Source organism: Oncorhynchus clarkii, chromosome 19 (assembly GCF_045791955.1).
Source record: "Oncorhynchus clarkii lewisi isolate Uvic-CL-2024 chromosome 19, UVic_Ocla_1.0, whole genome shotgun sequence".
In the NCBI taxonomy this organism is placed as follows: domain Eukaryota; kingdom Metazoa; phylum Chordata; class Actinopteri; order Salmoniformes; family Salmonidae; genus Oncorhynchus; species Oncorhynchus clarkii.
The window spans coordinates 42,036,015-42,059,549 of NC_092165.1; the positions used below are offsets into that span (position 1 = coordinate 42,036,015).

Genomic DNA, 23,535 nt, shown 5'->3' on the forward strand with positions numbered 1-23,535 from the left:
TGTATATCTCACTTGGTCAGGATATTTAAGCCTCCATATATCCACTAGTTCCAATATATCCAGAGTCGAGTGACTTGGTGAAAAGAGTAGTGAGAGCAGGTGGTGCAGACACAGATCCTCCCCACACCACCTGGTAGTAGCAACCTGCCAGGTAGGATGCAATTCAGGAGTGTGCAGAGCCTGAGACGCCTAACCCTGAGAGGGTGGAAAGGAGGATCTGATGCTTCACAGCGTCAAAGGCAGAGGATAGATCTAGAACTATGAGAACAGAGAGAGAGACAGCTTTGGCAGAGCCTAGAGCCTCTGTGACAGAGAGGAGAGCGGTCTCAGTTGAGTGAGCAGCCTTGAAGCCTGACTGGTACAGGTCAAGAAGATCGTTCTGAGAGAGACAATGACAGAGTTGGTCAGAGACAGCATGCTCAAGTGTTTTGGAAAGAAAAGAAAGAAGGGATACCGGTCTCTAGTTGTTGACGTCAGAGGGGTCGAGTGTTGGTTTCTTGAGGAGGGGAACAACTCTGGCCATCTTGAAGTCAAGGGGGGGTGACAGCCAGGTCAGGAACGTGAGGAATGGGAGAAGGTCTCCAGAGATGGTCTGGAGAAGGGAGGAAGGGAGGGGGTCTAGTGGGCAGGTTGTCGGACAGCCGGACATCACTAGTCGCAGGATTTCATCTGGAGAGAAGGGAGAAAAAGGTCAGGGCGTAAGGTCTGTGTGAGTGGGACCAGTGGACTAAGTAAATGATTGGTTTACTCAAACCCTTTATTGCATAATTGGCTGGCAACTTTCATTTATGGACATCCCGCCCAATTGATATTAAGAAAACGCTTTGCATGTAACGTAGCAGCTTTACATTGTATCATGGGACCCAAGTGGATGCCCATGGTGGGTTCAGCCCACAACCTCCTCCTGTCCCCCTGACTCTCCATCTTCGTGTGCCTCCTTGGTGAAGTCAGAGCAGGGGTGTTGTGTGACAGATCACCTGCGTCTGAGGCCCTGCGTGTCCCTGCACGCCGGTCCGGCCCTTTCTCATTAATGCCCAGGCTGGTGCGAGGGCTGTATGGCAGCACAAGACAAATAACGCCACCCCTCAGCCATCACTTCTGCTGACAGAAATGCAGCCCACCGCACTATTTTGCCCTCTCCCGCTCCACTCCACTCCCCTCTCACGTCCTTCAAAAAACCCACCTCCACCCACTTGCCCCTGCTACCACCACTGCTCCACCAAAAGTTTAGGGTGGAGTTGCTGTTGAGATGGGCTGAACATGCATGAGTACACACTGTATGGTCAAAAGTCTTTTGGTGGGAGGCTTGATTTTTAAGCAGGTTTCTGATACTTCACATGGATCACATTTATTTATAGATCATATGATGATTGTTTTCTTCATTGAGCTGTCATCCTCTTTACTGGTTATTATATGTTCAGTTCTGCATTACAGGACCATACTGCACTATCACAGAGTAGCTGATGGAACAGCCCTACCAGTCAGGTGCTAGTTGTGTTAAAGTGATCCAGCCCTCTTCTGTTTTGATTTCAATGTCCTCCTGTGGTCCAGTGAAATGGATGGAATCTGGAGTGTATGGGAGAAACACACAGAGGCTAATGATTAAAGGCCCATTCAGTGCTGTTCATTTAACTGTGGGAATCAGCAGGCCCATTACTGTCAATGTGTAATTAGCTGATTAATAAACATAGGGAGGGGAGGAGATGGTTCCAGGAAGTGTTGAAATGATTGTTTTTAAACAGCCTCACAAGAGAGGTTGTTAAGATGCTAAGATGGTTCCATTCACTCCACCCATTATTGCGCAAATCAAATGCAAGTAATTCTCCCATTGACACTAAATCTTTGCTTTACATCATCTTTATTGACCTCCACAGTATTGCAGTTTAACACGTCATATTATATGGTGTAGGTACAGTAGGTAACATATTTCACAGTATATATTTAAATGGATTAATGGAAAGTCACTAAAAATGGATTAGTGAAACAAACAACACTTAAAATATAGATTGATGAAAAGTCACTCTTGACAAAAGTTACAATTATATAATGTTGTATTCAGCTTTATCAGTGTTTCACTGGACTCACTGTCATCTGTTCCCCAGGCAGTATCAAGTAATAACCCCCCCTGAATTTGTATTAATAATTTTGACTGTGTTTAACCTGAGATGCCCAACCACAGCAACAGTTAGTCATCATTCCCTCCAGAAATATTAATCAATTACCTAGCCTGCTGGATCAGTTTGGGGAAGAAGTCATCTGGAAAGAGGCACAAGCAGATATAATGGGAACGAGCAAAAGCACATGCCAGTGAATGCTGTAATGCCTAATCCTTTGAGACAGCCCAGAGCCACAATGTCACTTTTACTTTCTGTGTCCTCTGCACCTGCATTGCCTTTCACCGCTAACTTCGGAAGAGACCAACACAGATTGATTTATTAACGGAAAGTAAGATAGGAGAGCAGATATTAGAAATTGCAATTGTTTTCGAGCTATTTTTCCTTCTGTGTAAATTGGCCCGGAAGGTGTTTCAGATATTTCCCTTCCAACTCTTATATTGAGACAAAATGGCTTAAAAAGTGAGGAGGGTTAATGTAGTGAAAATTAAGATGTTTTCAGTTTAAGTTTTCAGTAAGATGGTACTATATGCTAGTGATGTAGGTACTGTAGAATATCAGCCACACAAGGTATCACTGAGCTAGATCATATTCAAAAGGGGAGTTTTAGCCTAGGAGCATCAGATTTCCCTTCTAACAACCGTGGACACTAGGCATATAGGACCAAATTGGATTGAGATCACTTGACCATAACATAATTAATACAGATTATATTAGGGCATATGATTTATAATGAGGATGCACTCATGTAGAAAAAATGAAGAACCATCATAAAATGAAGAAACAGTTCTAAAATGTTACAAGGGAAAATCAAAAGACAAGTTAAAATCACATTTATTTGTATGTCCTTCTACTCTACAGCATGCATCCCCTTCCATAAGGATGACCTGGGAGAGGCTTCAGCAAGGAGACCTCCACCTCTCTGAGCATTGAGGCTGCTGGCCCTGGGTCCTCCACATCTGACAAGCATGACTTCATCAAGCCTGGGACTTTATTTAGACCTAGCCCCCAGAGGGAGCAGGAGGAGGACTGGGGTGCTCCCACACGCTCTGCCTAGCTGGAGAGAGGCAGCATAGTATGGGAGGCCTACAGTAGCAGCACAGAGTGGTGTGTATGTGAGAGAGACAGCAAGAGAAGGAGAGAAGGGGCTTTAACTCCTCCTGCTGAAATTACTTTTTGAGTAACAGAAACACAGAACTCGTCATCGCTCTCTGAATCAGTATTGTGCTGCTGGATCAAGTCTTTCCATCTAGCGTTTAAGGATGAAACATTTTAATGCAATCAAGCGCTGTTAATCATTCCGTAGCCAGCCAGCAATTTCCTTGAAGAGGAAGGCAGTTTGAAGAGCCTTGCTACTTCAGACTGCAGCACCAGCCAGGCAGCTCCTCCTGTCTCTACACTACACAGTCTCTAGGCCACCTGCCCTTTACTCAGGCCTAACAATGATGTCATCTTTGAGTTGCCCAGCATTTTTCAGCAGGGACACTAAAATGATGGTCAGGGAGGGTTGATTGGTTCCTACACTGGCTGCAAAGAGGGGCTGTGGTTACGCTCCTTGGAGGGGCCTCTTTGTTCTCTTCAGCTCACCTTCCATTTAAAAATTTCACAACACATTCAAGGTCAAGGCAAGCCGCACAATCCGTTTTCAAAACCCTGTTTTTTAGTGGAAAAGCCATTGTTTTGTGACTGACTGGGCTAATGTTGAGAGTAGAGTGTGTTCAGAGTGAGGTAGATGGGGTGGAGATAGTGGAGGAGAGAAGAGGGTAATTAACAGTAATCTCACCAGTGTTTGAAGTGGCACACAGAGGGGAGCCCTGGTGGCTCGAGCTAGCTGTGACGCTGATCTGTGACTGGCTGCCCTGGCATTCCAGGGGCACAGAGAGATCAGCATGATAGCATGATGATAGCATCCACTCACCATCCAGAACAGGGATCAGAAGTCCCTGCATTAGAGAGCAGAGGGTTCACTCCTGGAAACAAGCAGGACCACTGATAATGAATAGCTGTGAGAGAAAGAGAATGTGAGAGGACCGCTTTCCCTGCTGACACTCTGCTCTGTCAGTGGTTTTATATCACACAGCCCAGTCATATGAGCCCACTCACACTCACTCTAACCAACGTTGTGAGAGCTCTTCATACAGTAGATCAAACAAGGTAGTTATGTGGACCAATCTGGATTTTTATGCAAATTAATCAAATGATACATTGATTTGTCAGTGGTATGATTTGGGAAACTGAGGGCTGTTTCATCATAGAGGACCCACTCTTTATGAACTATATTGGGCTAGATAACTATGTTACTAATGCAGTATAATTATAATATGGGATCATTTTTACTGGCCATGGTGCCCAGTTAATACATATGATTTTTTCAATAATATATAAACAATATTTGATAAAGATTAGGAGCAGATAACACTTACAGTGCATTCAGGAAAGTATTCAGACCCCTTGACTTTCTCCCACATTTTGTTAAGTTACAGCCTTATTCTAAAATAGATTTTTTTTAAATCCTCATCAATCGACAAACAAAACCTCATAATGCCAGAGTGAAAACAGTTTTTTTTAGACATTTTGCAACAAAAATATATATATATTTACGTAAGTATTCAGACCTTTTGCTATGAGACACGAAATTGAGCTCAGGTGCTTCCTGTTTCCATTGATCATTCTTGAGATGTTTCTACCTGTGGTAAATTCAATTGATTGGACATGATTTGGAATGGCACACACCTGTCTACATAAGGTCCCACAGTTGACAGTGCATGTCAGAGCAAAAACCAAGCCATGAGGTCGAAGGAATTGTTCGTAGAGCTCCGAAACAGGATTGTGTTGAGGCACAGATCTGGGGAAGTGTACCAAAACATTTCTGCAGCATTGACAGTCCCCAAGAACACAGTGGCCTCTATCATTCTTAAATGGAAGAAGCTTGGAACCACCAAGACACTTCCTCTTCCTGGCCAAACTGAGCAATCGGGGAAAAGGGTCCTTGGTCAGGGAGTTGACCAAGAACCCAATTGTCACTCTGACAAAGCTCCAGAGTTCCTCTGAGGACATGGGAGAACCTTCCAGAAGGATAACCAGCACTCTACCTAAAGGCACCTAAAGGACCTAAAGGACTCTCAGACCATGAGAAACAAGAATATCTGGTCTGATAAAACCAAGATTGAACTCTTTGGCCTGAATGCCAAGCGTCACATCTGGAGGAAACCTGGCAACATCCCTAAGGTGAAGCATGATGGTGGCAGCATCAGCGACTGGGAGACGATGGAGGGAAAGATGAACGGAGCAAAGTACAGAGAGATCCTTGATAAAAACCTGCTCCAGACTGCTCAGGACCTCAGACTGGGGGGAAGGTTCCCCTTCCAACAGAACAACGACCCTAAGCACACAGCCAAGACAATGCAGGAGCGGCTTCAGGTTAAGTCTCTGAATGTCCTTGAATTGCCCAACCAGAGCCCGGACTTGAACATAATCAAACATTGTGAAAATAGCTGTGCAGCAACGCTCCCCATCCAACCTGACAGAGTTTGAAAGGATCTGCAGAGAATAATGGGATAAACTCCCCAAAGACATGTGTGCCAAGTTGGTACCGTCATACCCAAGAAGACTCGAAGCTGTAATCGCTGCCAAAGCTGCTTCAATAAATTACTGAGTAAATGGTCTGAATACTTATGTAAATGTGATATTTCAGTGTTTTATTTGTAAATAATTAGCATTTTTTTTTGCTTTGTCAGTGTTGGGTTATTATGTGTAGATTGATGTGGGAAAACAACAATTTAAGCAATTTTAGAATAAGGCTGTAACATAACAAAAGGTGGAAAAGGGGGTCTGAATACTTTCCGAATGCAATGTGTGTGAAATAGTCACAGTTTCATGAATTAGTGTGAGATATAGATCTCCAATCATCCTTTTGAGAAAGCTTTGTGTGATCATGTTGGCGCTAGCTGATATTTATAAATGATCTGTGCACACTCATCTAAATGGATGCCTCTCACATGTCATCCTACCACAGGAATCAGTCAGTCTGCCGATAGACAGACCGACATAACCCCGCCCCCAGGCCACCAGCTCCATCCTGGAGAGAACACATCAGTGGGTACCTGAACACAGAGGCTACTCAGCTTCTCAGGGAACCCCATCATTGTTGGATAAGAATATTACTTGGTCTTTCCTGGAGAGGTCCCTGTCCCTAATGCTTTATCCGTCACTCTGTGTTTTGATACCAAAGGAATTGACAGATAGGAAGGAATGTTCAGATAAAGTCTTGTCAATCGCAGGGAGAATTCCTTACCTGCCTACCTCTATAGTAATTAGTGGTCACCATGGTGATGTATCAGCCAGCATCCAAAATGAATTTCCAATGGCCAGGCAGTCAGGAAGTGGGGCGAGAGAGGGTTATGTGCAGCCCGTCAATTGCCCTGTTACAGTTAAGAAATCCAGCGGGCTGGTACCACTCATATTTCATCCTGGGTAAAGATTACCTGTCAGGCCCACGGGAGATGTATTGATCTGTTTGCCTTTTTCCGGCAGCAATCACCTGACAAACGCACCTAGGAGGCGAGTGAATGAGTGATGCCCAGTCTGTCTCCTCCAGTGGGGGGCTTCCGTGCAGTGTCCACTGAACAGGGAATGGGATGGGGGGGTGAGGAGAGGAGATATAATGTAGTCAAACTCTGCATGAACCTGCTCTCTGAACAAGCAGGGCAGGCTCATTCCTCCATCTCTGTAGGTCAGAGGTCTTGTGAATGCTTTTTTAATCAATTCTATTTTTGTTACATATTGTATTCATTGATGTCAGAAACACAGATAATTGCATGTGTTGATAGCTAACAGATGTTAACAAATGTAGATTTTGTGAGTCACAGTGGTTGGCCCTGATGAAATAGCCTCTGTCAATGACATCAACGATCCAGTCATTAAGAGCTGTAATATTCAGAGGTGATATTTTATCCATAGGATCCAGTCACTCTGGTCACAGGATGTCCTGAGTCCTGATTACGGCACTGCACTATCAAGGATCAATATAATTGTACATTATCCATTCTGTGTTTCTTGGCAGCTTGAAAATATTGATATTTTTGCATGGATTGTCAGAATGTTGCTCTCCATGAAACGTTAAACATAAATATAGTGTTGATTACATTGCACTCATATAGTATGGTATGAAATATGAAAGGTTCATCTATAGATAGATCATGGAATATTGAAGCAATAAGGCACAATAGGGTGTGGTACTGCACATGGCCAATATACCACGGCTAAGGGCGTATATCGGCTATATACCACAAACCCCCAATGTGCCTTATTGCTATTATAAACTGGTTACCAATATAATTAGAACAGACCTGCACAACGATCAGGAGGAATTTTGGACCATTCCTCTTTACAAAACTGTATCAGTTCCACATTATTCTTGGGATGTCTGGTGTGAACCGCTCTCTTGAGGTCATGCCACAACATCTCAATCAGGTTGAGGTCTGGACTGACTGGGCCACTCCAGAAGGCGTATTTCTTCTGTTCAAGCTATGTTGTTGTTGATTTACTTCTGTCTTTTTGGTTGTTGTCCTGTTTCTTCACCTAACTTCTGTTGAACTTCAATTGGAGGACAGATAGCCTTACATTCTCCTGCAAAATGTCTTGATAAACTTGGGAATGAATTTTTCCATGGATGATAGCAAGCTGCCCAGGCCTCGAGGCAGCAAAGCAGCCCCAAACCATGATGCTCCCTCCACCATACTTTACAGTTGGGATAAGGTTTTGATGTTGGTGTGCTGTGCCTTTTTTCCTCCACACAGTGTTGTGTGTTCCTTCCAAACAACACAATTTTAGTTTCATCTGTCCACAGAATATTTTGCCAGTAGCGCTGTGGAACATCCATGTGCTCTTTTGCGAACCTCAGACATGCAGCAATGTTTTTTTTAGACAGCAGAGGCTTCTTTCGTGGTGTCCTCCGATGAACACCATTATTTTTTAGTGTTTTACGTATCATAGACTCGTCAACAGAGATGTTAACATGTTCCAGATATTTCTGTAAGTCTTTAGCTGACTCTCTAGGATTCTTCTTAAGCTCATTGAGCATTCTGCGCTGTGCTCTTGCAGTCATCTTTGTAGGACGGCCACTCCAAGGCAGAGAATTTCTCCATTTACAGAGAATTTGTCTTACCGTGGACTGACTTTTAGAGATACTTTTGTAACCCTTTCCAGCTTCATGCAAGGCAACAATTCTCAATCTTATGTCGTCTGAGATCTCTTTTGTTCGAGGCATGGTTCACATCAGGTAATGCTTCTTGTGAATATCAAGCTCTAGTTTTGTTTTTATGGGGCAGGGCAGCTCGAACCAAAATCTCCATTCTCGTCTCATTGATTCGACTCCAGGGTAGTTGACTCCTGGCTCCAATTAGCATTTGCCTAGGGGTTCACATTTCCAACCTACACTGTGAATGTTTAAATTATGTATTCAATATAGACAAGAAATACAAAAAATACAATAATTTGTGTGTTATTAGTTTAAGCACACTGTATTTGTCTATTGTTGTGACTTAGATCAGATACAATTTTACATGAAATTTAGGTCATTCCAAAGGGTTCACATAGTTTTTCTTGCCACTGTAACTAGGCAAGTCAATTAAGAACAAATTCTTATTTACAATGACAGCCTACCCGAGCAAACCCTAACCCCAGATGACGCTGGGCCAATTTTGTGCGCTGCCCAATTGGAATCCCAATCCCGGCCGGTTGTGATACAGCCTGGAACTGAACCAGGGTCTGTAATGAAGCCTCTAGCACTAAGATGCAGTGCCTTAGACCACTACGCCACTCGGGAGTATAATGTATTTATGCCGAACTTTCCATACCATGATTAATTTAATGTTCAATTAACATTAGGAATCTTACACACATTAATAATATTATAAAACCATGTATACTCATATATCCAAGTATATTGTTATCATGTGTGTCTTCAGTACTCAATGTCCATGCCTTTAAAATATATTAATTCTAAAGGCTGTAACTGAGTTTGTGTTTAATAAATGCATTGTAATGTTTGTGATCTGGAATTAATGTTCACAAGAAACAAATTGACTCACTTCCCATACGAAAAAAAACTAACACTTCTTAGGATACATGTGAAATATTTCAAATTGAACAAATAATGTATTTTTAATACATTCCAACACATATTACAGAATGTATTTATAATATTTATATAAATGTATGTAGAATGTATAACACAATATATGTTAAATGCATCAGAAAATGTATTTCATGTATTTCAAAATACATTCTGTAAATGTATTCAAATATATTTTCACATGTATTTATCAATATATTTGATAAATATATTTTCAAATGTATTTGTAAATGTCTTGGGAAATATATTAGATTTGATTGTTTTTGTAAGAAATACATAAAATGTATTTAAAATGTATGGCAAATATAAAAAATTGGCCAAATCATATTGCAATGGAGCTCTTAGTATCACATACACTTATGTCAGTCTCATGAAGACTGCAGAACTGGCAGTGTACAAGCTCAACCTTTAATAACAGAGTACAACATAATAGGTGGTGGGCTGAAGCCTTTAAACATGAAGTTGATCGATCCCCGTCGAGGAAGGAGCAGATTTTTTGTATATGGCAGTAAAAGATTCTTATGATGACTATAACATTTGTCGAAAACCTTCAATTCTTGCACATTTTCTCATAAAAAAAGTATATTTCAAAACTCGGCCGCTCAGGCAAATTTTCCAAACTACTGAACTTGGAACCAATCAGAACTCAAGTGCATACACCTCGTGATGACGGCAGCCAATGGCCTGCTTCTATCTACAATGTAAACACAGCCTTTTGTGAAAAACGTGAGCTGCTGTCTGATGAAGAGGAACAGATATAGTTAGCTAGCTCCCAGACTGAAATAAGAGAAATATCTGTTTTCGAGTGCACTTGAAATATGCAGCATGCAATACAAATGGTCTTGATCATATGAACTCCGCTAAACATTTAGCCAATTCATTGAAAGCTAGCCAAAGTTACAGACTAGCCTAGCCAGCTACTGTAAATGTCAATCTGTGTTTCATTAGCCAGTGAATTAAATTGTTGAATCATGTTTTGTCATGATCATATGTCTTATTTCAAGTAACTAGCTGCAGGCTTAAATAAACTAAGGTTACTCACGTAACCACGGTTTTAGGGGCTAGGGACTATTCTAGTCACTCAATGGGATATCCTTCTGCCTTGCGGCAGGATGAGTCGAGATATTCATTTCAGAGTAATTCCATGCCACAGGTGTGATGCGTGTGCCCCCCACCCCCTATAAATACCTGGCATAATTTCTTCGAGACTCTTCCCAAGGCTACAAGGGAACCGGCAGCTGGATTAGCATAGTCCCTAGCTCATAGAACCGTGGTAACGTGAGTAACCTTCGTTCTATTTCACTTGAGGGACTATGCTAGTCACTCAATGGGATGATAATACCAGAGCAAGTCAGTTCACGTAAGACACAGCCTAGAGCAGTGATTGCCAACCTTTTTGAATCAAGATCACTTTCTGAGTCAAAATGCAAGCCGAGATCTACCACTCAATGTTGTTCGAGCATTACCAGCATAAAATATATATTTCAAAATTTGATGTAAGCTATATGATCACACCAGTAATAGATCAGATGTTGTGTTACTTGTGAGGCATAGCTGAGTGAGCACACATTAAAAAGAAAACAAATTATTTTACTGGGCTGATGGTGACTGCATCTGATGGTCAGTTTCAGCGGAAGCAGTGAGCTGCAAACTGAGGGTCCGCCTCTCAACATCCCTCCACTCTGCCATTCCTCCACTGACACTGACCAAAAAGGGACACCATCTTTCAGATGAGGGCAAAACTCGAGTCACACCGCATTATTTCTACCTCATTCACAAATTAATGTTGTTACTCATATGAACAGAGAAAGTGAAATATTCCTTGCTATAAAAATAAAAAAATAGTGGGACTATCATTTGTTTTTCAACAGGACAATTACTCCACACACCTCCAGGCTATGTAAGGGCTATTTTACCAAGAACGAGAGTGATGGAAAGCTGATTCAGATGACTTGGCCTCCACAATCACCTGACCTCAACCCAATTGAGATGATTTGTGATGAGTTGGACCGCAGAGTGAAGGAAAAGCAGCCAACAAGGAACTCCTTCAAGACTGTTTGAAAAGCACTCCAGGTGAAGCTGGTTGAGACAATGCTAAGAGTGTGCAAAGCTGTCATCAAGACAAAGGGTGGCTACTTTGAAGAATCTAAAAATGTTTAACACTTTTTTGGTTACTACATGATTCCATATGTGTTAGTTAAAAGTTTTGATGTCTTCACTATTATTCTACAATGTATAAAATAAGATGAGTTAGACATTTTTTAAATCCATTTTGCAGTCAGGCTGTAACACAACACAATTTGAAATAAATCAAGGGTATTAAAACTTTTTGAAGACACTGTAGCATGTCATTCCGTGACAAGCAGCATTTTAGCTTTCAGTTTATTCCAAGTCATAATTTAAAATCTATAGGACATGTAGTGTAAGTCTAATAGTCATCAAGGCAGGACCCACTCATTTCATTCATACTGACAAATAAGAAAAGGCACATTATCCCTGTCAATAGTTGGAGTAGGATGATTGCCGAGCACCCTGCCTCAGACTGTCAGGATGTTTCTTTGCTGTGATGATTTCTGTAATTGATTCTTGTCTCTCACGTGGTCTTTTCAGCTCTCCTGTGTTCTGGTCTCACATATCAACCAAGAGCTATTCACCAAGCATGGGCTGATTCACTCATCTGTGAGGAGAACCATCCAACTGTAGTTTGAACTAGCCCTGTCAATACTATTTAGACATTGGGACCATGTGTGGTTTCCACCGTGAAGCATGGAGGAGGAGGTGTGATGGTGTGGGGGTGCTTTGCTGGTGACACAGTCTGTGATTTATTTAGAATTCAAGGCACACATAATCAGAATCATCTATCTGCAGCGATACGCCATCCCATCTGGTTTGCAATTAGTGGGACTATGACTCAACACACCTCCAGGCTGTGCAAGGGCTATTTGACCAAGAATGAGAGTGATGGAGTGCTGCATCAGATGACCTGACTTTTGGAAAAGCATTCCAGGTGAAGCTGGTTGAGAGAATGCCAAGAGTGTGCAAAGCTGTCATCCAGGCAAAGAGTTTGAAGAAACTTTGAAGAATCAAAACAAATAAATATATTTAGATTTGTTTAACACTTTTCTGGTTACTACATGATTCCATGAGTTGTTTAATATTTTTGATGTCTTCACTATTATTCTACAATGTAGAAAATAGTACAAGTAAAGAAAAACCTTGAATGAGTAGGTGTGTCCAAACTTTTGACTGTAAGTATTCACAACCCTTTGCTATAACACTCCAAATTGAGCTCATGTGCATCTAATTTCCTTGAGATGTCACTACAACTTGATTGGAGTCCACCTGTAGCCAATTCAATTATTTTGACATAATTTAGAAAAAACACACCTGTCTATATAAGGTCCCAGTTGATACTGAATGTCAGAGCAGAAACTATACCATGAAGTCCAAGGAACTATCCGTAGATCTCTGAGATTTGTGATGAGAATTGTGATGAGGCATATAGTTGGGGAAGGGTTTAAAACCATTTCTAGAGTGTTGAACGTTTCCAAGACCACAGTGGTGTCCATCATTGGAAAATGGAAGAAAATATGCATCTACCCAGACTGCCTAGAGCTGGCCATCTGACCAAACTGAGCAACCGGGCAAGAAGGACCTTGGTCAGGGAGGTGACCCAATGGCCGCTCTGACAGAACTACAGAGTTCCTTGGCTGAGATGGGAGAACAAGCCAGAAGGACAACCGTCTCTACAGCTCTTCACCAATCTGGGCTTTATGCGAGACCAGACGGATGTCACAAAAAGGCGCATGACAGCATGCGTGGAGTTTGCAAAAACTCTATGGCATGAATGTAAAGCACTAAGAGAATTATCATCAGTTATAGTCACAGCTGTGTACATTCCCCCTCAAGGAAACACCAAGACGGCAATCAAGGAACTTCAATGGACTATATGCAAACTGGAAACCATGCATCCTGAGGCTGCATTTATTGTGGCTGGGGATTTTAACAAAGCCTACCTAAATTCTTCCAGCATATTGATTGCGCAATGCGCATGGGCAATCCCCTCGACCACTGCTACTCTAACTTCCGCGATGCAAACAAAGCCCTCCCCCGCCATCCCTTTGGCAAAGCCGACCACGACGCTATCTTGCTCCTTCCGTCTAGTGGGCAGAAACTATAACAGGAAGTACCAGTGATGAGAACCATTCAACGCTGGTCCGACCAATCGGAAGCCATGCTTCGGACTGGAATATGTTCCGGTCAGCCTCAGAGAACAACATTGACCTAAACGCTGGCTCGGTGAGAGCGTTTATAAAGAATTGCATTTGAGATGTTGTACCCACTGTGACTATTAAAACCTGCCCTAACCAGAAACATTCGCGCAAAACTGAAAGCACTATCCACCGCATTTAAAGATGGAAAAAGGTCTGGGAATATGTCTGAATATAAACAGTGTAGCTATTCCCTCCGCAAGGCAGTCAAACAAGTGAAATGCTAGTACAGGGACAAGGTGGAGTCGCAATTCAACGGCTCAGACACGAGACATATGTGGCACGGTCTACAGGAAATCACGGACTACAAAAAGAAATCCAGCCTCGTCACGGACACCAACGTCATGCTTCCAGACAAACTAAACACCTTCTTTGCCCACTTTGAGGATGATACAGTGCCACCGTCTCGGCCTGCTAATAAGGACTGCCCCCACTCCTTCTCCGTGGCTGACGTGAGTAAAACATTTAAACGTGTTAACCCTCACAAGGCTGCTGGCCCAGACAGCATCCCTAGCCGAGTCCTCAAAGCTTGCGCAGACCAACTGGCTTGTGTGTTTACGGACATATTCAATCGCTCCCTATCCCAGTCTGTTGTCCCCATATGCTTCATGATGGCTACCATTGTTCCTGTACCCAAGAAGGCAAAGTTAACTGAACTGAATGACTACCGCCCCATAGCACTCACTTCTGTCATCATGAAGTGCTTTGAGAGACTAGTCAAGGATCATATCACCTCCACCTTACCGGCCACCCTAGACCCACTTCAGTTTGCATACCGCCCCAACAGGTCCACAGACAACACAATCGCCATCACACTGCACACTGCCCTATCGCATCTGGACAAAAGGAATACCTATTTAAGAATGCTGTTCATTGACTACAGCTCATTATTCAACACCATAGTACCCTCCAAGCTCATCATCAAGTTGGAGGCCCTGGGTCTCAACCCCAACCCTGTGCAATTGGGTCGTGGACTTTCTGACGGGCCGCCCCCAGGTGGTGAAGGTAGGCAACAAAATATCCATGTTGCTGACCCTCAACACTGAGGCCCCACAAGAGTGCATGCTCAGCACCCTCCTGTACACCCTGTTCACCCATGACTGCGTGGCCATGCATGTCTCCAACTCAATCATCAAGTTCGCAGACGACACAACAGTAGTGGGCCTGATTACCAACAACGACGAGACAGCCTACAGGGAGGAGGTGAGGGCACTCGGAGTGTGGTGTCAGGAAAAAAATCTCTCACTCAAAGTCAACAAAACAAAGGAGATGATTGTGGACTACAGGAAACAGCAGAGGGTGCACCCCCCTATCCACATCGACGGGAAAGAAGGTGGAAAGTTTTAAGGTCCTTGGCGTACACATCACAGACAAACTGAAATGGTCCACTCACACAGACAGTGTGGTGAAGAAGTCGCAATAGCGCCTCGTCAACCTCAGGAGGCTGAAGAAACTTGATTTGTCACCAAAAACACTAACAAACTTTTACAGATGCACAATCAAGAGCATCCTGTTGGGCTGTATCACAGCCTGGTATGGCAACTGCACCGCCCTCAACTGCAAGGCTCTCCAGAGGGTGGTGCGGTCTGCACAACGCATCACTGGGGGCAAACTACCTGCCCTAAAAGACACCTACAGCACCTGATGTCACAGGAAGGCCAAAAAGGTCATCAAGGACATCAACAACCCGAGCCACTGCCTGTTCAAACTGCTGCCGAGGTCAGTAAAGGTCAGTAAAGGTGCATCACAGCTGGGACTGAGAGACTAAAAACAGCTTCTATCTCAACGCCATCAGACTGCTAAACAGCAATCACTAACTCAGAGAGGCTGCTACTGCTGCCTACATTGAGACCCAATCACTGGCCACTTTAATACACAAATCACTAGTCACTTTATACAATGCACACTAAATAATGCCACTTAATAATGCTTACATATCTTACATTACTCATATCATATGTATACACTGTATTTTATACCATCTATTGCACCTTGCCTCTGCCGCTCGGCCATTGCTCATCCATATACTTACAGTGCCTTGCGAAAGTATTCGGCCCCCTTGAACTTTGCGACCTTTTGCCACATTTCAGGCTTCAAACATAAAGATATAAAACTGTATTTTTTTGTGAAGAATCAACAACAAGTGGGACACAATCATGAAGTGGAACGACATTTATTGGATATTTCAAACTTTTTTAACAAATCAAAAAATGAAAAATTGGGCGTGCAAAATTATTCAGCCCCTTTACTTTCAGTGCAGCAAACTCTCTCCAGAAGTTCAGTGAGAATCTCTGAATGATCCAATGTTGACCTAAATGACTAATGATGATAAATACAATCCACCTGTGTGTAATCAAGTCTCCGTATAAATGCACCTGCACTGTGATAGTCTCAGAGGTCCGTTAAAAGCGCAGAGAGCATCATGAAGAACAAGGAACACACCAGGCAGGTCCGAGATACTGTTGTGAAGAAGTTTAAAGCCGGATTTGGATACAAAAAGATTTCCCAAGCTTTTAACATCCCAAGGAGCACTGTGCAAGCGATAATATTGAAATGGAAGGAGTATAAGACCACTGCAAATCTACCAAGACCTGGCCGTCCCTCTAAACTTTCAGCTCATACAAGGAGAAGACTGATCAGAGATGCAGCCAAGAGGCCCATGATCACTCTGGATGAACTGCAGAGATCTACAGCTGAGGTGGGAGACTCTGTCCATAGGACAACAATCAGTCGTATATTGCACAAATCTGGCCTTTATGGAAGAGTGGCAAGAAGAAAGCCATTTCTTAAAGATATCCATAAAAAGTGTTGTTTAAAGTTTGCCACAAGCCACCTGGGAGGCACACCAAACATGTGGAAGAAGGTGCTCTGGTCAGATGAAACCAAAATTGAACTTTTTGGCAACAATGCAAAACGTTATGTTTGGCGTAAAAGTAACACAGCTGAACACACCATCCCCACTATCAAACATGGTGGTGGCAGCATCATGGTTTGGGCCTGCTTTTCTTCAGCAGGGACAGGGAAGATGGTTAAAATTGATGGGAAGATGGATGGAGCCAAATATAGGACTATTCTGGAAGAAAACCTGATGGAGTCTGCAAAAGACCTGAGACTGGGACGGAGATTTGTCTTCCAACAAGACAATGATCCAAAACATAAAGCAAAATCTACAATGGAATGGTTCAAAAATAAACATATCCAGGTGTTAGAATGGCCAAGTCAAAGTCCAGACATGAATCCAATCGAGAATCTGTGGAAAGAACTGAAAACTGCTGTTCACAAATGCTCTCCATCCAACCTCACTGAGCTCGAGCTGTTTTGCAAGGAGCAATGGGAAAAAAATTCAGTCTCTCGATGTGCAAAACTGATAGACATACCCCAAGCGACTTACAGCTGTAATCGCAGCAAAAGGTGGCGCTACAAAGTATTAACTTAAGGGGGCTGAATAATTTTGCACGCCCAATTTTTCAGTTTTTGATTTGTTAAAAAAGTTTGAAATATCCAATAAATGTCGTTCCACTTCATGATTGTGTCCCACTTGTTGTTGATTCTTCAAAAAAAAATACAGTTTTATATCTTTATGTTTGAAGCCTGAAATGTGGCAAAAGGTCGCAAAGTTCAAGGGGGCCGAATACTTTCGCAAGGCACTGTACATGTACATATTCTCAGTCACACCTTTAGATTTGTGTGTATTAGGTAGTTGTTGGGGAATTGTTAGATTCCATGTTAGATATTACTGCACTGTCGGATCTAGAAGCACAAGCATTTCACTACACTCACATGAACATCTGCTAACCATGTGTATGTGACAAATAAAATTTGATTTGATAAGTCTGGAGAAAACATGGCACAGCTCCTCACCCGTCTACCACCATCCCTACTATGAAGCATGGTGGTGGCAGCATCATGCTATGGGGATGCTTTTCAGCGGCAGGGACTGGAAGACTGATAAGTATAGAGGGAACAATGAATGGAGCCAAATACAGGCACATCCTTGACAAGAACCTGCTTCAGAGTGCAAACGACCTTAGACTGGGACAAAGATGTATGTACCAACAGGACAATAACCCTAAGCATAAAGCAAAAACAATGCTGTAATGGCTTCAGAACAAGAATGCGAAAGTTCTTGAGTGGTCCAACGAAAGCCCAGACTTGAATCCAATTTCCTATCTGTGGAAATACTTGAAGATTGCTGTTCACCCCCACTTCCCATCTAACTTTAAAACACCAGTCTCAAAGTCAACAGTGAAGAGGCGACTCCGGGATGCTGGCCTTCCAGGCAGAGTTCCTCTGTCCAGGGTCTGTGTTATTTTGCCCATCTTAATCTTTTATTTTTATTGGCCAGTCTGAGATATGGCTTTCTCTTTGCAACTCTGCCTAGAAGGCCAGCATCCCGGAGTCGCCTCTTCACTGTTGATGTTGCGGGTACTATTTAATGAAGCTGCCAGTTGAGGACTTGTGAGGTGTCTGTTTCTCAAACTAGACACTCTAATGTACTTGTCCTCTTGCTCAGTTGTGCACTGGGGCCTCCCTTTCCTCTTTATATTCTGGTTAGAGCCAGTTTGCGCTGTACTGTGAAGGGAGTAGTACACAGAGTTGTACGAGATCTTCAGTTTTTTGGCAATTTCTTGCATGGAATAGCCTTAATTTCTCAGAACAAGAGTAGACTGATGAGTTTCAGAAGAAAGATCTTTGTTTCTGGCCATTTTGAGGCTGTAATCAAACCCCCAAATGCTGATGCTCCAGATACTCAACTAGTCTAAAGAAGGCCAGTTTTATTGCTTCTTTAAATTAGCACAACAGTTTTCAGATGTGCTAACATAATTGCAAAAGGGTTTTCCAATGATCAATTAGCCTTTTAAAAATAAAAACTTGGATTAGCTAACACAACGTGCCATTGGAACACAGGAGTGATGGTTGCTGATAATGGGCCTCTGTACGCCTATGTAGATATTCCATAAAAAATCTGCCGTTTCCAGCTAGAACATTAACAATGTCTACACTGTATTTCTGATCAATTTGATGTTATTTTTATGGACAAAAAATTAGATTTTCTTTCAAAAACAAGGACATTTCTAAGTGACCCCAAACTTTTGAATGGTAGTGTATGTAAATTAGATATTTCTGTATTTCATTTGTAATACATTTGCAAAACTGTCTAAAAACTTGTTTTTACTTTGTCATTATTGGGTATTGTGTGTAGATGAGTGAGATTTTTTAAAATTCATTTTGAAATCAGACTGTAACATAGCAACATGTGGAATAAGTGAAGGGGTATGAAAACTTTCTGATTACATTGTAGCTAGTGATAAAGTTATCTGCTCCTACTAGCTGGTAACATATGTAATTATTGTAACTAGCAAGCTAGCTTTACTAAGGTGTCTGTGTTCTAAGTCGAGTAATTTTACAGCTTGCATTGATGGTATCATGTTTCTATAACTAAATAGTTACAAATGACAAATAAATAAAACATACTATACCTGATAGCAGTTCATCAGACAGCGCTGTCCACTACCTTAGATACGGATAATGTGATTGACAGAAGTGATCAGTTGAGATAGTGCCATGGATAGTACAAAAGTTTTGATTGGTTTACAGTTTATTACTTGGTGGCGTTTAGCTGTCCAGCTAGCGAAAATGAAAGCAAGTATTTCGCAAAAAAATGTAAGAATTAACATTGCTTACAAACGGAATTGTATTCAGAATAAATACATATGTAAAAACAAGCTCCTCCCTCGACAGAGATTTATCATCTCAAAAACGAAAGCCAGTTGCTTGCTATGGCCCACCACCTATAACTCATGAACTGGCATGATACTTTATCCCATGGGTGGCCTAATTAGAGCTAACCCAAGGTAACGACTCCAACATGCCACGCCCCCAGATCCTCTAATAGGCTGCGGCAGCTACAATATATTTGGTCAAAATGTATTTTTATTGTACTTGACACCTAGGGCTTTCTCACCCAGACCCAATATGCATAAATACCTTTTTTTAAAATAGAGACCCTTTTTGAACAGACCCAAAGACAATTAGACCCGTTCCGTATAGACCCTTTTGGATCCAGAACCAGTCCAATCTGATCATCTGAGTGAGGGAAGCAGTAGAAAATTCATTTTTAAGCTACTTTATTAACCAGAGCTGATAAAGAGTGAGAGGTGGCTCTAGCAGGTGGAGGAGGGATCTTTCTGTGAGCGAGTGGCACAGGGAGCATGGAGGAGGGAGGGCGAGATGAGAGACACCAACCAACCGAGCCAACCGAGTGCTATCGTAGACTAAAAGCTGCCATAGCTAGGTTATTTATCATCAAATGTGATTGAGTACTATAGTACCTGTCTTGACTGCATCAAACCGGAGAAGCTAGTTAAGCTAGCTAACGCTAATTGGGTGCTTTCTCATCCTACAGTTACAAATAAAACTCAGAATATTAAGTAGCAGCCTAACTGTTGGCTCTTGGTCGTTGTAGCCTTTTCCTTTAACTTTAAATTCCATCTTCCATCGATTAGATATCTCCTAACTTTTGCCACACACAGAGGCTTTATGACTGTGGCCTATTGTCGCTTTGATGACTTATGATTGGCCAACAACAAGCTACACGCGCCATGCATCACTCTCGTAAAAAGCAAGGGCAGCAGCATAAATTATATAATTTCTGCCGTGTTCAGTTCTGTACAGGCCCTTCTGGACAAGTCAGTTAAAATTACACATACCCCAAACCCCTGACAATCATATGAGATCTGACCCGTGACATTATTTAGAATGCTGGATCCTGGTCTCGGGTATTTGGGTACAGAAGACCTCTACTTGACACATACTAAAGTCATACCAAAAGCACTCAAATGCATTTAAATGCATTGAAATGACTACAAAAATGATGCATTATCGGTCATGTAGTTAGTTACTCCATGTCTTTCACTTCTCGGGCACTAGATTTTTTTCATTATTTAATTAAGCTGAAGAGAGGAACTTACTGTATTAATAATCATGAAAAAATCACCTCTTGAGAATGGAAACTTGTTTTTTATAAAGTTGAACATTTATCAACATTTATGACAGAATGTTAAAAAAAAAAAATGTTTTACTCATAGAACTATTAAATGATTTCACTGCCAAAGTTTACTTGGTGGATCAAAAAATATCTCTATTTATCAAAATGTAAAGAGTCATTTAAGAATCCTCTGAAACGCCCAACTGCTGTATGTCATATGTCGAATTAGGAACCGCTTTGTCTACCCTATAGACTAGTGGTCATAGCCATGCATTTCTGGAATTATCAGGCATTACATGCATTTTAGCAAAGATGCAAATGTCTGTAACTGTAATTGAAATATGTTTTACGTGAAGTTAAATATATTGAAAAAAAAATATTACGGTATGGGTTGGTTCTGAGAACATCTTTACACACGTTTCTGTCCTTATAATTGATCTCTGACATGTTTGTCACAATGGGAAGCAGTAACTATTTGTGAAACCTTCAGTCTGCCCATTGCTCGAGTCACTGTTAATTGAACAAGTGCCTCCTAGATTGCTGTGACAGAGGAAATGCTCTGTAGGCTTGTTGTGGAGCTTAGAAATATGCCCCCCACTGTTAATCTTGTGTCTGGATGGTGAAGGAGTCAGCAGCAGTCACTTTTCCATGTGTTGAGAGTCGAACAATTCTCTCTACTGCTCACCAGTGGTCCAGCGTTACAAATCACATCATCAGCTGTCTGAGCACCCACAACCACCTCTTCTCCAGCAGATTGATGGCCAAATGGAGGAAAAATCAATGGTTTCCTCATCAGAAAGAACCAGCTCTGTCGTGTTTAGGAGTTTGATGTGCACCACTCCAGAGTTTTCCCTAACCTGCTGCTTTCTCCTCCCGGCTCTCGGCGTGAAAGGAGTGTTTGAACACACTGACAGGAACTAAGTAGATTCTCGCCATTCTCTCTAATTACCCATTTTTATCTTGCATTTTCTCTCTCACTCCAATTTGTTTGATGAGTATCCCTGTAATGATGGTGGGTCAGGAGTGGTATGCCCCAGGGAGCAAGGTGTGTAGGAGGCTGGTAAAGGTTGATTTAGAGGGTTGGCAAACAGTCATGGCATCACCTCTGTGGTGACCCTTCGGCTAACAGCAGTCAATTTTCCTGCACTAGGATATCCACCCACACAGCAGCTGTAGCTTCCATCAGTCCATCCGTATCAATACTCCTTAACCTCTGGAACAGGGGAGCTTTCTACACAGTGGTTGTGTAAAATACACATCAGTGGCATTTTTCACTTTGGGGTTCCCATGATGGAAAATTCAAAAAAATTGACCATATGTTTGCTTACAGAGATAGTATTTGAACTGATACCTGTCACTGTATCTCTCTTAGCATTACTAGGGTTCGGTCTCTTAAAATGTAAACGCATCCTGCCTCCTGTGCTTCCAGAGCGGAGTTATTTTGAACCTCCTTTTATTTATCCTGTGCCTCCAGACAGTGACTGGGCCATTCATTCCTGTTGTGCCATGTCTGTGTGTATCTGAGCAGATCCCAGCACATCTGCTGGCTCCGCGTGCCTCCCACTCTGCTGTCTTACAACATCACCATTGCTTCTCATTTCTCCTGGCATTCTAATCAGAGCATTACGAGCTCCAGCGGGTGAAGTACGCAGAAAGTTGTGTTTCCTGACAGCCAGTAAAAACCTTCTAATCTCCCCGATTCAAGTGGGCCATTTAAAAAAAAACACTAACTAGCGCTATCACTCAGGCCTTCTCTTTTTCTTTAATGCCCTTTTTTTATTTAATATATAGCCCATGAAAAATGAAAGACTACCGCTTCCGCGTGTAGATATTTTGTTGCTGATGATGCGAGACGAATTTCCATCACAGCTTTGTTTCCACCGGGTGAGCGGATAATATTTTACAGCACAGGGCGGGAGAGCGCCTCTCCCATCAATCTCCAGGGTTTATGGACGCTGCATGGTTGCATTACCCAACTAGAACACCGGCTCGCTGTGCACACTACCGGCCCACACGGGGTCAGGGGGCGCCAGGGGAGCGGCCCACTCAGGACCCATCTGGGCTCCTCTGATGGACCTGGACCCAGAGGGCACACCTCCCACCCCACTCCATCCTGCACAACAGCGGTTCACTTCTGTTCCATCACTCCTGTCATTGTTATTATGTCATTTTTCTAACAAGCTAGTCACATCTGAGAGAGCAGTAATGTTTTCGTGCTGACAGCCCCTGTGAAACTATGTTTGCAGCACAGTCTCAGCTGCTCTTATTGCCACGGTGGAAATCATAAAGTCAGCTCCAGAGGTTTCACCCCGCTGACTTCTACGAGTGTGTGTTGTGTGTTGTGGAGCAAAAGGTCCCATCTTAGTGGTGGCATCCTGCCCAGTGTGGCCCCCAGAGTGAGGCCCCTGGTGGCCCCATGGCACTGTGGTGCCTGGCAGGGGTGGAGCATCGTCTCTCCCCCTGGCCTCCACTCCTTCGCACCCCACTGCCCTGCTGCTTACCTGCTCGCCTGCCTGTCCACATGCCTCCCTGCCTCCCTCCCTGCCTGCCGCTGCTCTCCTCTTTGCCCGTGGAGACACAGCTGCTCTGATTGACAATAATGGGAACTGGCAGAATCGATGGGAGACAAGAGAGGGGCGTGTGTGTGAGATTCTCCCGGAGCTCCCAGTCACAGACCAGGGGCTCTGGCACGGCTCACCTGTCATCCCTGCACCTCCACGGATTAGGGCCTGTGACAGGGGGACGGGGCTGAAGAGAGGCTGTGTACTTGTCATCGTCACTGACAGCATAGAAATCGAGCATATCCGGTACACTTGCACGTCTTCTTACGAGGCAAGAATCAAGCAAGAGACAATTGCTTGCTTTACAAGCATTTACTAACTCTACTGTCTACTCTAAAATCACAATGGCAATCATTTCTCAAAAACATTTCCAAAAAAGGAAAATGTATAGAATGTCATTCACAGTATTTATATTTTCATCTTCTATCTTGTGTCATTTTGGAGAAAAGATTGCCAATAGTATCTT

General features: G+C 42.7%; 1 pseudogene; it reads left to right on the top strand.

Annotated features, from left to right (window-relative positions):
• The window catches only part of LOC139374494 (G patch domain-containing protein 2-like), a 33,486-nt pseudogene extending 30,315 nt beyond the window's left edge, over positions 1-3,171 (top strand).
• The last annotated feature ends 20,364 nt before the right edge of the window (positions 3,172-23,535 follow it).